Genomic DNA, 12,217 nt, shown 5'->3' on the forward strand with positions numbered 1-12,217 from the left:
GGGAAAAGAAATCCAATGTCCCTCAGAGGGGGAAGAAAGCCAGTAAGCACAACTGGTCTGCTGTCTTCAGCCACACTGTGCCTCCCTGGCTTGTTTCCCTGAGCAGAAAAGGGGCAGAGAGAGGGAGACACGGAATCCGAAGCAGGCCCCAGGCTCCAAGCTGTCAGCACAGAGCCCGACGCGGGGCTCGAACTCATGGAATGTGGTATCATGACCTGAGCTGAAGTCAGATGCCCGACTGAGCCACCCAGGCACCCCCTAAATGATCTGATTTGTCCCTCACTCCTGAAGCTGTGCACAGGATGGACTCCTGCTAAAGCATTAAACCATCCATCCCAGGCCTTCCAAAATATGCTCCTTCATTTCAGGCACTGGTCTAATCAGCAGAGCACCAATCTTTTTTTTTTTTTTTTTTTTTTTTTTTTTTTTTTTATGTTCCAGGCAACTGGGGAAAAGAAAAAGTTGGAAGACCTGAAGTTAATCATGGGAGGCACCTTCCACAAAATTTCTGCCATTAGGGAGTTATGGGAAAATAATGTCTCCCTTGCCCGTGAGTCCTCCAGTTTTAAAGCACCACGGATCATCGTTTCATTTGAAGATGCACATCTGTCACGAGCACCTGCCAAAGATCCCTGTGAAGAGGGAAACTTCCCGTAAGGTCACATTCAATCCCCAAAACACTGGAGATGTTCGCCAACGCACACACGGAAAGCTGAGGAGAGAAAACGTGCTTCAAACGAAGGAAGAGACACACTCCTCTCGTGGACGATGATGTGCGCATCACACAGGCGTCTTTATGCCCCAGCACACCGGGAGAATGCCACTTCCCACAACAGAAGTGTCGGGAATACAGGCAGAACCGGGGCCATGAGACCGTGTTTCTGAGGACATCGCCTAGAACACGGAACACTCACGGACGTGAATTTACCCCAACTATACGGCAGCCACAGGCTTCCACAGGAGATCCCACAGTCGTCCCTTTTTATATCTTAATGTATAAAATCATGTAAGATCAACCGAGATGGCTTATTTCACGGAACCACGCGATGCATTTTCTCTCCCATCTGCTGACACAGGGAACGGGTCCCAGCAGGAGAACTCAGCGTGTGCTCATGAGAAGGCTGTTACAGGAAGAGGTCATGGGTGGTTGACCCCACCGGCAAAAATGTCAAACGTGAGGTGGTTTAGGGAGGAGGGAGGAAACAGTGATCCACATGCAACCCTGAATGGCCAACAAATGAGGCTTCTTGCCGCACGGCCCATCCCGAAGTCCTCTCCAGACTCCTCCCAGCACGAAACAGGTCAGACCACACGTGGGCCTCCCCTGGCTACGCTTTACCTCACCGGCCCTGGGCTCTGCGTGTGCCCACCGACACCGCAGCTCAGCCCGTGGCCACATCCTGAACTGACATCACGGAGAGCTTCTCCGCCTTTGAAACCCTGCTGCGTGGGGAGTAAATCTAGGAACGACACGTCCACGTCGTCTTGATTCGTCCATCACTGGCATTTTCGCTCAAAAGGATGTATGAGTAGGAACCAGGATAAAGAAGCCTTGCATAAGAAAAAGGTCGACGTTCGTTTCTCGGAACCTACGTGAGGGTTCCAAACTTGGCAACTTGCTTGGAATCTGTTTACTTCACCCTGGAGGGAAGGTCAGGGACCATGGCCTCTTACTCAATCTTACTGGTCGTATGTGCCATGAATAAGGTGCGGGTCTCAGGGTCAAGAAGTTGAGTGAAAGCAGCACACCTTTGACCAGGACAGCACAGGGGACATGGGGCTAGAAGGGTGTATGAACGTCATCTTTCTAAAGATGAGGCAGCCTTGAGCATCCTTAGAAGCAGAGAGGATGAAGTTACAGGAGAGAAGACATTCCATAGGACACAAGTCCAGAGCACGGCCCTTTCGTGGTAACAGGAGAAGAGTCAGCAAAGATACTAATACCGTTACATTTTGGGGCGCCTGGGTGGCTCAGTCGGTTGAGCGTCCGACTACGGCTCAGGTCATGATCTCGTGGTCTGTGGGTTCAAGCCCCACGTCAGGTTCCGTGCTGATAGCTCAGAGCCTGGAGCCTGCTTCGGATTCTGTGTCTGTCTGTCTGTCTGTCTCTCTCTCTCTCTCAAAAATAAACAAACATTAAAACAAAAACAAACCAAACTACTACCATTACGTTTTGAGGTGTGGCCGATTTCAGCTGGCAAGCAGCTGAATCTTTTCCATTTGGGGGACCCAGCGGGTAAGGATGCCAGCTGAGGTTGAGGGAGGGGAAGGGAGGTGGGCGGGGGCCCAGAAGGAGGTTCAGATGGCCCGCTGGAGAGAACGCACGAGACCCGGCAGAGGAGAGAGGGAAGTGCCACAGCCCCGCGGACCGGCCGGGACCCCAGCCGGGATGGGAGGAAAAGGTGTAGAGCTTGCTGTGCCAAGGATCAGAGTTTTGCCAGGAGAAGTAAGACCGAAGGCCGAGGGAGCAAAGACACCGAGGACCTCGGAGAGACTGCCGGCAGAATGACAAATCCGGGCTGTCAGAGGCCGGGAGTGAACGAAGGGCACTCGTGAACATCATCAAGTCAGACAATGGGTGCCTGACCACACAGGTGAGAGCGGGAGAGAATCAGAACTGGGGGCAAGGGAGCCTTCGATCCTGAAACGTCGCCATGGGCAGTTCCAGGCAAGGCTCCAATCCAGAAAGGAGCCCCGACAGCGAGCGGGTGGAGAAGCAGGAGCCCACACTGCCGGAGACGCCACCGTCGGGCACGGTGAAGGTGAACTTGGCAGATTTGGGTAAAAAGGGACATTATGAGCCAGGCCCCAAAGTCACTAACAAGCAGGCACCGTCATCAGGAGCCGACTAGGACAAGAAAGACGAGAGCAGTCAGACGGGATGAGTCTCAAAAGAGATGGGGTGTTAAAACAAGGCTGGAAGAATTAAGCTTTGAACTAGGACCAGGGAACGAAGAGAATGGCAACCCCGCGTCTCACCCCAGAGACAGATGCGGGAGGAAGGAGCAGCGTTCACCAGAAAGAAGGACAGGCAGAGCAGTGTCCTGGGAAAACAGCCTGGAGGCAGCAGAGAGAATGGCAACGACAAGACGGCAAGGAGGCAGGGATGCCGGTTTCCCTTGGAACGTCTGCAGAGTGTAAGTTTCGGGAAGGAGAGGAGCGGAGGGAGGCTGATGGAGGGCGGTAAAGCCACAGAAACGTGCGGAAGAGACGCTGGAGGGGCCTCCATCGAGGGCAGTGACCGAGCGCAGCGGGCACGTGGTTGACGCTGGCCCCAGACATCTGTACGTAGCCCCCGCGATCCCTCATGGACGGGAGCCGCCGGCCTCGGGAGCCGCTGGCCACGGTCTGCACTGACCCGCCTCCTCCAGACCCGGGCCCAGCTGAGCGAGCTGGGGTGTAAGCATGTGGTTCCCAGGACCACTGCCCCATGCTAGCCACTCTCTCCCCGGGAAAGTTCCTGAAACTCCACGAACTCCACTCGGTACGTATGTAAAATGAGGGTAGTACGCATCTCCAGAGCCACTGTGACAATCACACAAAATCCCGTATCTGAGGCTCCCGGCCCAGGATCCCATTTTCTTACGCCTGTCACCAACGGAATGCTTCACAAAGAAAAGTGTTATCTTAAGAGGAAAATGTTTGACCTGCAGTCAAACAAGGGACAACGGAGCCCGTCCCTCCCAGCCTCAGTCCCACAACTAGGACAACCATCGGGACGTGGGTTAATGTTCACATTTCTGGAAGGAAAGGGAAGCTACTGCGCCTGAGTGAGAAGAACCTTCTGGTGCATGCTGGCCTCATGTGAATGTGGGTGGCACGAGTCCCCTCCCCTGGCCTGGTCTCTGGAGATTAAGAGCAGGTGAGCCCGCACAACGCCCTGCCTATTCTTGGCCTCCGAGCCACACGTGGCTGCCTCCTGGCTGGATCCGGAAAGTCCCACCGAACCAGGTTGTTAGCTAGCGTATGCCTCACATTACAAACAGAAAGCCTAAGAATTAAAGTCCGCTACAATTTGTTCTACATGGTGTTTAAAAAAATTTTAAGTTGCCAATAGTTTAAAAATTGGAAGATTTTACCAAAATCTCAATGCCACCTTTTCTTGAAAAAGATTCCCACAGAGCATCAGTTGCTGCGGCTGAATGGCATCCGTCCCCGCCTGGAGGTTACGGGGTAATTCACGGGTGGGTACAATTCACTCTCTAGCCCTTAATGGGCCTACCCGGATGGCCTTGCTCACGTAGAGGTGTCCGCACCAACACATCAAGAACCAGTAATACGGTGATAATCACATCTGACTGGTCCTGTAGTAAGTAGTTCATTATTTGGGGGGGAAATTTAGTTAGAGACCTCACAGCCTGCATGTGCATATATGCACACATGCACACACACACGATTACGGCTGGATTAGACGTAAAATTTGAAAACATGACATGGTAAAACTGGAGTGATTATTTCATTCGGGTGTTTCATAATGTATAGAATTTTCTATAATACACACAAATGTGAAACGTGTAAGTTTATTTAGAATTTTCTTTTTAAAGTTTATCATTCTGAGAGAGCGAGCAAGAGAGAGCATGGAGGAGGGGCAGAGACAGAGGGAGAGAGAGAGAATCCCAAGCAGGCTCTGCACCGTCAGCACAAAGCCCCACTCGGGGCTCGATCCCACAAACTATGAGATCATGACCTGAGCACAGATCAATGGTCGGAGGCTTAACCAACTGAGCCACCCAGGCACCCCAATTTATTTAGAATTTTTGAAAAGGTGAATTAGAATGAACACTTCATTTCAGAAGTTCTAGGACAGCAATAGTTATGAACCGGTATGAAGAATGGCTATAGAACAGAAATGAAAGCAAAAATGCCTTGAGACTCTTCAAAGAACAGTCCATGAATTTCAAATTATCTGACCCACTTAAAGACATCTCTCCCATCTTTATCTGAACTCTAGGCTAAACGATTCAAAGGAATTACATCCCCTTAGAATTTTTTTTTATAGAAAGTACGTTGCCAGGAGTATGTCCTAACTCTTGACCGGGTAAATGTACGATATCCCTGTGGGAAGGACACAGAGAGAGGTACAAAACAGGAAAATAACAAGGGTTAACAACATGGTCCCGACCCTTGAAGCAAACTTTGGTGACAAAGGTAAAGACAGGAGGCTCCATCTTCTTCTCAAGCAAGAATTGGGTCCCGGGAGGATGATATAGAAGGTGATGCTGTATCACCTTCTCAGAACATGCTTGGGTTTTCAACAGCATTTCTAATACATGCCTGGGTTCTGTAAGCCTATTTATTTACTTTAAACTAGAAAAATACTCTTTCGATCCAAATAAGGATTTGAAAAAATTTTGGAAAGCTGGTTAGATCAAGTGTCAGAACCAGAAAGCACTTAGAAAAGAATCTCTGTGCTAAATGTTAATTAAGAGGTTATTTGGAGGGGGCAGGAAGGGGCAGACATAGGAAACAAAAACCACCCGTGGAGTTTCTTCACCATCAGGTTTCCCTCCTCCGGGAGGAGGTCCCTCTCGGATGGCCCCACGTTCGCGGCAGGAACACCCTCTTGCAGAGAATCAGGACTGAGACGCAGATAGGAGCGTATCTCGTGTCTGAGGTGTCTGAGGGCACATGCCCCACTCTTTGTACATGTGGAGAGGAGACTGCGCACCAGCCGTCAGGTGTGACAAATGTCTATGCCAGAGCCCCTGCCAGGCAGTCACGCTCCCAGAGAGACACAACTGACACCTTACGACTCCGCACTCCCATCGGCACTAGTCAGACTAGGAGGCGGCCGTCCGACCCGCGGGCGGCCCATCCACAGGTGCCACCTGTGCCCGGGCCTGGCAGAACAGATAAGCCCGGCCACATCTTGCTCCTGAGAATGTGCGATCGGAAACACAAGAGAAAGCAGCAGTAAGCAACGGAAACAGGTTGAAAAAACAGAGTTCAGGCTGAGGGGAGTTTCTGCAGACGGGGACACTGAGAGGAGGGAAAAGCTGTGATAGAGAAAAGACTCAAAGGGTAACAGAGACAAAGACGGAGAACAAAACCCAAGGGTACCTAACGGTGGGGCTGCAGAGGGAAGATCCTTAACTTGTCCCAACGGTACCTGGGGCCGTCTGGGATCCAGAATCAACATCTGCCTTCAATTTCTATGAGCTGTCACTCCAATGAACACTCCTGGTTTTCAGTTTTCAGGAACATTTCTCCAATGTCATAGCACACACATTCTTTCAATAAGCCAACCCTCCGCAGCACATGCGGGCTTAAGCCTCGGTTCTGTGTAGTCAAGGGAGCGCATCTAAAACAGTCTGGGAGTGAGGCGCCCAAGGTCAGAGCTGAACAAAACGGAGGGCAGACCATTCAACCTCCAGGGCCCTAGAGCCGGTCTCCTCCCGCGCTAAACCAGAGAGACCAGTGCACTGGAATGGGCGAGTGGTATCGATAGAAAGTAAACTGTGATGCTTGCAAAAGGGGGTGGAGACCTGGAGACAGAATCCAGAAGCTGACCCTAGAGGAATCATCCAACAAAGAGAGACTAACGGTCTGAGTGTGGAAAAAGGCAGGCTGCAAAGCTCGTGAGGTCTATAAAAATAAGGGGAGGTGGCAAATAAACGGAGCGCTGCCCCATTGGCTGGCTCACAGAATGAGGACATACCTTTTAAAACGTGAGAGGTAGTTTTAAAAACAGAAGGCATTACTTTAAATATTAAACACGTGGAATTCACCAAGAATACCCAAGAGCTTCAAGGCTGGTTTAACACAAAAATATTTTAAAGACTGGCGTCAAAGGCAATACAGTCACACCTCCCAGAATATTCCTGGGAGTCAGTGTCAGACATAGAACACTGCGGAAGACGAACCACAGATCCATTAGGGAAATGAAACAGAACTTTATTATTTTCTTCTAATTAAAAAAATACACATTTTGTGTAAAATTTCCAAATGATACAAAAGTAAATGTTTTGAAAACTAAGTTTCACATAACGCGGATACTGGCGTTAAGGCTTCGGTACGTTGCCTTCCAGACATCTTTATCTGCACACTTGGTATTTTATTCCCAAAACACACTCCCATCTTACACATATTTACTCTGCAACTTGCTTTTGTCAACACATTTTTTCTACACGATAACATACAGATCAAACAGTGGTTTGAACATCTGCGTGCGTTTCACAGCACGGATGTATCAGTTTACTTGGCCATTTTCCAAAGGCAGACACGGAGGTTGTCGGCATTATTTTTACTAACACAGGCTTTTTGGTGAGTATTCACATATATGTCATATACTTGTATGACTACTCCTGTCACATCAGTTCTGCAAGCGTTACTGTCAAAACGACATCCCGATTTAGGGGAGAGCAAACTGTAACGAACATGGCAACCCAAGTGAGTAAGATTCTAAAGCCAGTACTGAGGCCACAGGACAGAAGAAGGATCCAGCCAGGAATGGAAGGCTACGGCCTTGCGACCCTCCTGGTGGAGAAATCCGTACGATCACCTGGGGGGACGTGGGCAGGTGTGAACTGCCAGCTCTTCACCCTCAGGACGGTCAGAGGTCCCCAAATGCGTCCGAGTCTGGACAGCCTGACTCTGGCATCAGATCATCAGACGCCAGAAGGAAATTCGCGGAGTACAAAGCATGGAAACGGAAGCGTACACTTAATCCGGAAACAGAAAGGAGGACACTGAAGAAACAAACTATTTTTCTTTAAAACACAGATTGATTGGGGCGCCTGGGTGGCTCAGTCGGTTAAGCGGCCAACTTCGGCTCAGGTCATGATCTCGCGCGGTCCGTGAGTTCGAGCCCCTCATCAGGCTCTGTGCTGACAGCTCAGAGCCTGGAGCCTGCTTCAGATTCTGTGTCTCCCTCTCTCTGACCCTCCCCCGTTCATGCTCTGTCTCTCTCTGTCTCAAAAATAAATAAAATCATTATAAAAAAAAATTTAAAAATAAAAACACAGATTGATTTACCTTTGGCATAATGTAGGGAAATGGCACTCGACTTCATAGTGATCCCTCGAACCTGTTCGTCCTCTCTGCTGTCCATGTACCTTAACTGTAAAATGCAACATACGCATCCTTACTTCCCAGTGAAATGTTGACATTAAGACGGTCTGAGCTGGACTTTTGCTTTAAACACATCATTTTTAAACTAAAAGCCCTTCGTAGTTTGTTAACGTGGGGAGGGGGTGAGGAAGGTGAGCTGCCAAGGGAAGAGAGCGGACGCCCCGAGAGACAGCACGTTCCGCACGCATGCCGGTTCCGCACGCCCTCCCCAGCATGTAGCACGCGGGGGCCGGTCGTTCTCTCCCTGCTCCTAGGCTGTCTGACGAAGTCTGGGCAAACACTGAAACCAAAGATCTCTAGAAGCATCAGGAGCCTTCACTCCTTTTTCCATGATCAATGATAAACAAATACTGATAAACGATGATTATTTTTTTAATTTACATCTCTCCGACTGTCAGTGGGGTTGAGTATCCCAGTTTGCCACACTGGCCATGTGGCACTCCTCTTCTGGGAGTTTCCTGTTCAAGATTTTTGTCCATCTTTTTAATGGTTATGTTACAGATTTGTTCTGTTCCGGATAGAAGTTCTTTACAGTCCCTGAATATTAGACCCCTGTCAATTATGTGTTATTACTATTTTCTCCCACTTACCAGGCTTGTCTTCTCACTCTTTTTATGGTATTTCCTGATGAACAGATGTTCTTAGTTGCAATGTACTTGAGTTGATCAAACCTACATAACGGGACGTACTTCTTCGTCTCACTGACGAAACCTTCTCTTGAGGTCACAGAAGTACTCTCCTATATTCTTTTCCCAAGTTTTATAATTTTGCTTCTCACATACGACTGTTTCAATTACATGCTAATTTCTGTGTGCGGTGTTAAGGAGAAGTCCAATTTTATTTATTTTCCACGCAGATAACCAACTGTCCGAGGACAATGCGTGGAGAGGCTCGTCTCTTCCCTACAGATCGGAAATGCCAGCTCTGTGATCAACTCCACTGATCATATCCTCAACTCATTGGGGGAAGGAACTGCTCTATTTTTCTACTGCGAGTAACTTACACTCGCAGCTAGAAACAAAGATCTCTTTAATTTCACTTCCTAAGACACTATTTTCATCATGACCCTCAGACTCCAGCTGCCTTCAAGTTCTTCCGGAATCTGGCATTCTCTCCACCAGGACTTTTCCTCTCCCGGGGCCTCCAGGCAAATGCTCCCCCCGAATCGAGGACAGCACCCAAATCAGCCCCGATCCCCTTTGTCCACTGTGCTCCCCCACCTGCCGGCATCTCCCCAAACCACACACTCGTCCTCCACAGAACCTCACGCTCTGTGAGAGCTTCTACAGCTGGGCCAGCCGTCACCGGACTTGTTACAAAAACTCATTTCTGCATTTAGGACATATTACTATACAGCAACATAAAATACCTTTCTCAACATGTATATTATCTTGCTAAATAGACGAGCAGCTTCTCAGACACATAAACTGGGCTTTGCACTCTTCTGGACGTCTACGAATACATCACACCTCGGACAGCTGCTCCCTACTGAAAGGCAACAAGACTTCATCGAATGCAACTACTTACCTTGCCTGCCAAGCGGCTGGAGATGATCCCATTGCTAGATATAAGACAGTCGGCCAGAGTAGTTTTTCCTGTTAAAATAACAATAGTAATTCAAATCTATTTCTTTTCCTAAAGAGGAAGGATGATGCATCCTATCTACAGAATTAATTTCTGACCTTAAGAACTGGTTAAGCCAAGATTTCCCAGTTACCTGTACTGAGTGAAGTTAAGACATAATAAGCATTTCAAAGAGTTTGTCTGCACGGAGTGTCACCTGGAAGGACACAGACCCTAACGCTCCAGAGGGCTGGCAATCTGTAGCTCCAACCCGTGGATCTCATCACCCTCCCCCGAAAAGTCATCGAGCAACTGTTTTTTAACCGAAGCATAACCGACAGAGTAAAATGCAGACTCTTCAGTGACGAGACGAGCTACCATGCCAGCGACAAGAGTGAATGTGTGACACGCAGCATCCACGTGGCTCCTAAACTCTGTCCTACGAGAACTCGATCAAGTATCACTACATTCATCGTATGACAGCCCTAACGGCCATGCCACAAACTGAAGCTCTCGGTGGCCAGAACAACACGACGGCAGAAGACTCACGTCCGTCTCTGGACGGTACACGGCATACGACGTCACCAAGGGACAACAATATAACCTGCCACATGTCCCCAAGGATGGCCCGAGCTGGCACTTGCCAGTTAAACCGTCTTCGGGAAACACTTATGAGCAAAGCAATCCAGGAAGCTCACCCTCGCCTCCCGCGGAGGGCAAGCCTGCGGACGACATCGGCCACAGCGCAGCTACGACCGAGGCCACCCAGATCCGGACACACACCCCAGGGTCTCCTCCGGGGTAAAGTCTGGACTCGAGCACACACTGAGTTTCACGCGAGATTTTACAAAGACTACACAGTCTGAAGTGCTACAAACAGATAACTGTTTAAAGAATGCTGGGCTGAAGTGACAAACGGAGGGTCTTTTCTTTAGGACAACCAAATCCCTGGTACACTCTAAGAATTTTAGCAAAGCCACGGAATGGGTACCCATACAAACCAGAAAGCAGTCAGCAGGAGCACCGAAGAACACACGTGCCGCGTTCTCCGTGTGGCGCGTAAATACTGTGTGTTCGCACAGGCCTGGGGCGTCACTCCCCCGCCGTCCAGCGGGTACCACTCTAGGTCTGGCAGGCAGATTTCCCCGAGGACGTCAGGTGCTGAGAAAGCACCGAGTTTCAGCACTTTGGCTGTATCCCTGGGACCACACACCACTGACCTGCCACGTGCTTTAATTCACGAAGCAAATACACAGACGTGGACACACACCCACACTTCGGTCAAAGCTCAGGTCCTCGCAATGGGGGCAGCATAACTACACAAACCCGTGGGCGGGCGTCACCCACGAAGCGACCCCACCAGCCCTTTCAGCTCCCGGGCTACTCCGCTGCGGCTGTTCTGCCCACAAGCGACAGCCACCTAACGGACCTCTCTGCCTTCCATCCACACTGAACGCTCCCGCCGGACCAATCTTCCCACGGTGTTGATTACAACACCCCTGCTTTATTCTGCTCTCCCGGTGGCTCCCTGCTACCCAACGGCAAACGTTAACCACCAGACTCACGACAGGGCGCGCACCTGCCAAGGGTTCCTCGCCAGCGTCCCAGGTGACCCCCTCCGCCCCGTAAGGCAGGCACAGTCTTCCCGGTCTAGACGCTGCTGCGTGCTGACTCTCCCAAGGGCGAGGTGACTTCAAAGGCAGTTCCGACCCCGGGCTGTCTCACTCCAGGGCGGGGTGGCGCTCACCCGGATCCCAGTCCTAGGCGGCACGAAGCGCTCTGTGAGCTACGGCCCAGGCGGCCTCGTCACGTTCCCCTCTCACCCCCTCACCACCACACCCACTGCGGCTACTGCAGGAGGAAGGGGTGCAAAAGGGAGAGCACGCTTAGCAGGAAGCAACGCAATGGTGCAAGGACGGGATCTGTCAGCAGCGCACCATCATCCCCTAGCTACCTCTGCGCTGCCCGCGTCCTGCGCTTCGGTCACACGCGTTCCCTTCTCGCCTACTGACGCCGTCCCCACTTGGAACGTGCGTCCCCACCTGCCATCTTGAGTCCCCCTGCGAGGGTCACCTTTAACACCAACTACGTTGTGAAACCTCTTAACCCATCCCTGCCCTCCCAGCCCTCCAGCTGTCCGGACCTGCGGGGTCCAACCTCTGCCCCTCACCTCGTGCTGCTTCGACCCCCAGATCTCCTCCAGGCCTCCACTGCTGCCCCAGTCACAAGTTTCTGCTCTTCCCACACAGGCAGCAAAACCCCCCGAATCTAGCAGACGTTCAAGAAACACCCGACGAGTCAAGCAGAATCACATCACACAGGCTCTGAGACACTGTGTCCAGACTAGACTTTTTTAGATTACAAAGCCACTTCAAGAAAAAAAAACCAAAAAACAAAAAACGCTTATTTCAACAACAGCAACAACAAAACCTCAAGGTCTTGTTTAAAAAAAACACACAATGAGGGGCGCCTGCCTGGGTGGCTCAGTCGGTTAAGCGGCCAACTTCGGCTCAGGTCATGATCTCGCGGTCCATGAGTTCGAGCCCCGCTTCGGGCTCTGTGCTGACAGCTCAGAGCCTGGAGC

The 12,217-nt window shown here is 50.6% G+C and overlaps 1 protein-coding gene across 1 annotated transcript in view; it reads right to left on the bottom strand.

Moving 5' to 3' along the window:
- Positions 1-9,396, bottom strand: part of EFL1 (elongation factor like GTPase 1) — a 106,946-nt gene extending 97,550 nt beyond the window's left edge. Inside the window, exon 1 of the mRNA XM_030317243.1 lies at positions 9,365-9,396. The gene's annotated coding sequence lies outside the window, so the exon portion shown is untranslated. The remainder of the gene's footprint in view (positions 1-9,364) is intronic.
- Between the last annotated feature and the right edge of the window lie 2,821 nt (positions 9,397-12,217).

The sequence above is a fragment of the Lynx canadensis genome, chromosome B3, assembly GCF_007474595.2.
Source record: "Lynx canadensis isolate LIC74 chromosome B3, mLynCan4.pri.v2, whole genome shotgun sequence".
NCBI classification, from domain to species: domain Eukaryota; kingdom Metazoa; phylum Chordata; class Mammalia; order Carnivora; family Felidae; genus Lynx; species Lynx canadensis.